Below are 6,261 nucleotides of genomic sequence, written 5' to 3' on the forward strand. Positions count from 1 at the left end.
CCGACAAGTAACCCGAGATATCAACGAGGAGACAAAAAATAGAATCTTCACGTTAGAAGAAGACGAAGAAGAAAAAGAGGAGGAAGAATTCGCAGATAATACAAGGAAATATTCTGAAGAGGAAAAGAAACAAATACTCTATGAATATCACGATGCACCCACAGGAGGGCATCAAGGAATCGAACGAACAATCAAAAGAATTCGATTAAACTATAACTGGCCAGGATTGACAAAAGATGTCGAACAATATATCGCAAAATGCAAATCCTGCCAAAAAAATAAATTATCGCGCCGAATAAAAGCACCCCTCGTAATCACAGATACTCCGAATAAACCATTTGAAAAATGTGCATTAGATATCGTCGGACCGTTAACAGTTACCACTAACGGAAACAAATATTTACTAACATTTCAGGATAGCCTGACGAAACTCAGTAAAGCGATACCGATCGCGAATCAGGAAGCAAATACCGTCGCGAAAGAGTTCGTTACGAAAATAATTTTCGAACACGGCATTCCCGAAAAAATTTTAACAGACCAAGGCACAAATGTTATGAGAGAAATATTTAAAAATATATGCAAATTATTAAGAATAAAAAAGATACAAACAACCGCGTATCACCCCGAGAGTAATGGAGCATTAGAAAGATCGCACCGCACATTAGCCGAATATTTGTGACAATATATAAATGCTGACCAAACCGACTGGGATGAATGGGTACCATACGCAATGTTTACATATAATACCACTCCTCATTCAGCTACGGAATATACCCCCTTTGAATTAATATAGGGACGACAAGTCGAACTACCGACGGCACTAACAAAACCGCCTAAACTGACGTATAATTACGATGACTATCTACAGGAACTAAGGGAAAGAATACGTGCCTCAAATCAACTTGCAAAAGAAAATATTAAAGAGGAAAAAATAAAATCGAAAGAATACTTTGATAAATCCGCGAAAGAAACCGAATTTAAAATAGGCGACAAAGTACTCGTATACGACGAGACACTCCGACGCGGACGATCCAAGAAATTAGACGCATTATGGGCAGGACCGTATACAATAATAGAAAAAAATTCAAGCGTAAATTACACAGTAAAAAAAGGAAGAAGAGCGATACGCATACACACAAATAGATTAAAATTATTTATTGAAAATTAGGACTTACCTAATTGTCTGCTTCGTCCTCGCGACATAAACGCCCATAAGGAAGAGGCCGCCCCTCTTGCAAAGCCCTCAAAGTCTGCATGGCCGGAATCATAAATCCCTCCTCGGGAGGCACCAAAGCAACTTCGCGCACAACGCGCACACCAGACCTCGCATTTACACTTACGTGTAAAGAAAATGGAAAAGAGCTAGCCGCATATCTTGCGACAGCCCCCAAAGCCCGTTCGAAACGGCCGGTCGGCAATGCGGGCCCCACAACTGGGCCCACACATCGAAGAAATCTCAAACACGAGAAGCATAGCGGTTCCCACCAGGGCACAAACTCCACATGGCATCGCGAACAATCGAACCACATGTCGGAACCAACCATTTTTTTTTGAAGACGCAACGATAGTAATAAATCAAAGGTTGTCATAAGACTAAAGGGACGACAGGAGACATATAGACCGAACGCCCCTCTTGCTTGATAAAAAATTGCAAACGAAAGCATATTCAAGATCAAGGACAAAGTAGTAAGAAGAATTATATGTATATCATTACAGGGCACTCTCACTCTTAGCCTGCAACGCTGCAGTACTCGGAAAGGAAAGTGAGAAGAATCAACTGTATAAGATAACAGAGTTCGAGCACAGTCCAGGGATATATTTCGAGCAAATCGGACAACTACACTTTTCCAAGAAAACATGGAAACTAGTGATAAAATTAAACCTTGCACCTTTAAAATTTAGACATGAACAAATTGTCAATTACATGAAACAGACAGAAATGATGTGCGATGAAACAGAAAGTTCATGCGTAAATTCGGTTCGTATTATAAAACAGAAATTAAAATACCTAAACAACATAAAAAATCAAATTGATACCCTATACAAAGGACCGACAAACAAACGTCGAGGACTAATAGACGGTATAGGATCGATAACAAAAACATTATTCGGAATCATGGACGCAGACGACAAAAAATAAATAAACGAACAGCTAGAATTAATAGCAAATAAGCAACGGGTATCCGAACACGCGATTCGAAACCAACTAAAAATAATAAAACGCTACAGTAGCACATTTAGATAGATTAGAAAACATAATCGACCATAATGAGAAACTGCTAAAACAAACTATGGCCGAAACTCTTACCTTCGAAAAAATAAACAAACATTTAGGGCGATAGAAGCAATTATAAACGAACTAATAAAAGATACAGAAAACGTATTAGAATACTTAACATATATACGAAAGGGCAAAATGCATCCCAGATTAATACCAATAGACGAGATTATAAATAATTTAAAAGATGCAGCAGCACAACTTCCCGAAGGATTGTATTTCCCCTTTAAAATTCGTACAGACGACTGGTTATCGATAGAAGAAAACATTGCGATAACAGCATACCACGAATCAGATACAATATATACAATTTTGCGTTTTCCTTTAATTGTACAGCCGACATACGACATTATAAAAGCGATAGAATTTCCTACGCCATACATAAAGAATGTATACAATTATATTAAAATAAACAACCCAATTATTGTAGTAGATAAGGAAAAATTAACATACGCCATAATAACAGAAAAGAAGTTAGAACAATGTAGTAAAATAAATACACAATATGTTTGCAAACAAAATACACCCATATATCGCATAGATGTAGACGCACCGTGCGAAATTCAAATGTATACACTGCGACAACGTTATCAGGACAAATGTAATGTTAGACAATATACCTCGTCCCGCACGATATGGATAACCTTACACCAAGAAGGACACTTGGCTATACTCGACCTCCGCTGAACAGACAATAACTATACGATGCGACGGACGATCAGAAAGTAAAGTAATCAAAAACACAGGCGAGATTACATTAAACGAAAATTGTAAACTGTGTTATATCCCCCAAAGATATACAATAGATATAACTGTTAAAAGAGTAACTAATATTAAGAAATGGGTACTCGTATTGCATCTGCAATTACGACAGACACTGACCGCGTTAAAAAACGCATACGATGCGAGGTATACGCGGAATCGGAATTACGACAGCTTAATGACCGCGTTAAAAAACGCATACGATGCGAGGTATACGCGAAATCAGAATTACGACAGATAATGACCGCGTTAAAAACGCATACAATGCGAGATATACGCGGAACAGAAATTGGTCAACGTGCAAGCAAAGCAGAAGGACTTTGAATCTGCTTCGCTTGCACCTAGATTCTCGACCGGGGAAACCTGTTGCCAGGCACCCCTTCCGATCGGGAAAACTCCAAAAACAACGATATAAAAAGAGAGTAGAGACGCGACAACTCGCTCAGTCGCAGACACAAATAATCGCTCTAACCACGATCTCGCTAACCGCGCGCGCACTTAGCATCGACTCGCAGTTGTGCGCGATACGCGGAGTATAATATAAAAGTCAGTGCCGCACACTCGTAAAGCTTCAGTGTATTGATAGTAAAATAAAATAAAGACCAAGTGGTTGAAGTTGAATAAAGAATTTTAATACAAAAAGTGTAGTGCATTTCTCTACAAACACCCGACAAGTCCTGACGCCCCGGATTCCCATCCCAATTTGGCGCGACCCTTAAGTGTCTCTCCCGAGGCACACAACAATTTGGTGGCAGCGCCGAAGGACCGTCAGGAACTACTCGGAGAAAGACCTGAAAAATACAGCAGTATTAATAAGCAGGCACGTCGAACATAATAATCGACGGGAAACAAACAAAACAGAAGCCGACGTATAAGCAGCAGCGTGCCGTACGTACAAAAAGACACACACACACGGACAACGCATCAGCCGTCGGGAAGTAGGCCATCACCTAAGGACGCGACCTACGACAACACGGACAACGCATCGCACCGTACAGCGACCCGCAGGATCACCTTACGACACCGGACCGCCAGCCGTATCAACACTGCCGATCGATGATCTGCAGCGTCAGCAAGCGAGCGATAGTAACATTAATGTAAGTCCGAACCAAACTTTTATACATACTGCATGAATGTCGGAGGAAAGCGAAACACCCCGACAAGCAATAGCGAATAATTCGTGGTTACATAGCGACTCAGCCGCACGATCAATCAAAGCACTACCGATAACCTTAGAAAACCTCGGGAAAGTGCGGATAAAATTAGAAGCATATTATTCAGGAGAGAGCGACTCCGAATCATATACTCACGGGAAGCCGAACGCGAATTTCCGTTTAACATTTTTGACGAAAGTTTATTTGAAGAAGGGGAAACCAACACCGGTAAAAATTTAAGAAAAGAAAGTAACGAACGCGTGAGACGAACTCCTAGCAACGGGTCACAACACGGGGAATCTTTGCTTACATCATACGATAGTAGTATTTTCGATCCGAGTGAGTATCAGGACATGCTGCGAACACCGCCTAACGGTGGCATGGATGTGTCCGAGGGTGCCATCGACCGCGAGATTGACCGTCTACACGGTACAATAGCTCGCGACAACACTCGACTGGTGAAGCCGACGTACATGCACCACCCCCTAATAGCGAAATAAGAACAACTAACCCCCGCGATACCAGACGATACATAGATAGACGCATTGACGAAATCGAGGTGCGCGAAACTCCTAATTATAGGGAGGCCGGAATAGATAACCCTATGCTACGTGAGATAATGAGAGGCATGCGAGAACTACGTAGGGAAATGCTCACGGAAATAGACATATTACGCGAACAAATTCGTGATATTAGCACATACGCGGACGAACGAGGTCGAATCCGCCGGGACACACACACCCGCGAGAGAGAAACGCGAGACCCCGACAATGACGACAAAAAATATAACGTTGTGTACGGACGAACAGAGAGTGACGCTAGACATCGACAAGGCCCGCAGGAGCCTTTTTTATCGTTAAAAGAAGCACGGCAAATGATTCCGGAATTTGACGGGACGGCCCAACATAAATTACAGGAATTCCTAAGCACATGCACGTACGCCATGACAAACATACACCCTGCTAACGAAAGAGGATTGGTGGGAGCTATCCTATGCACGAAACTCAAAGGCAAAGCAATGCTTAGATTTTCAAACGCGAGATCATACAGGACAGTACTGACGAACTCAAGCGAACAGTTGGAATGTACGTATCAGAGTAGGCGAAGTACTACGTACTTTGCAGATAGAGTTCAATTCCTTAAAACAAAAGGCAAATGAAGGCGCGCAAGCTTTCGGAACGCGCGTCGATACCTTAGCTATGGAGTTATATGAATCCTATGACGGAGGGAGAAGATCACTCCCCCATTGCAAAGCGGATCATACTAAGTACTATACAAAAACAAGCCTTGCAAAATTTCCAAATAGGACTACGCGACGAGATACAACTACTTATTCGTTCTCGAAATTACCAAACACTGCAGGAGGCAATAACGGCCGCAACCGCCGAAGAAAAAAGTAAAGGGCACAACTACAACGCGATCTAGCAATTACACAAATCCGAAAATCGTTACGAGGGGGCGCCGTCGCGATCATCAAAGAATGCCGTACAATGCTATAAATGCGGAACAATCGGGGCACTACGAGCGAGAATGCCGTAACAGTAAATACGCGCTTCCGAAACCCGAGAAGTCAGATCGCGTAATCACAGCAGAAAAGTTTTGCAACCACTGCAAAAAACGTGGACACAGCCGTGAAGAATGCTGGACAATAAACGGACGGCTAAAAAACGACATCAAATCGCGACAGAATGAATGAGGAAAAAAAAAGCGTAATGTTAATCTAACCAAGAGCCGAAAGAAGCCGAAAACGAAAAGGGTGATACGGATTCCGAGCAAAGCAGTAGCAGTTACGAACGCGACAGCAACGAGGGAGATTCGGAAGGAGAGACCCCGGCACGCGCCGTCGAGTATCGCGTATCACATCCTACGACCTACACTACAAGAGAGCGCGGGTTTAGATTTAATTACACTACCGATGCGTGAAGCTAAGAATGGCGCAGTTAAAATGCTATTCGATTCAGGGGCAACTATTTCGTTAATAAAACTGAAACATCTAAAGGATGACGCACTTAATTTATAAAGGAAAAATAACGCTCATTGGCATTACGGGACACAAAGCGCGAACAA

Source organism: Nylanderia fulva, unplaced genomic scaffold, assembly GCF_048542155.1.
Source record: "Nylanderia fulva isolate GAGA-0341 unplaced genomic scaffold, ASM4854215v1 Scaffold135, whole genome shotgun sequence".
NCBI classification, from domain to species: domain Eukaryota; kingdom Metazoa; phylum Arthropoda; class Insecta; order Hymenoptera; family Formicidae; genus Nylanderia; species Nylanderia fulva.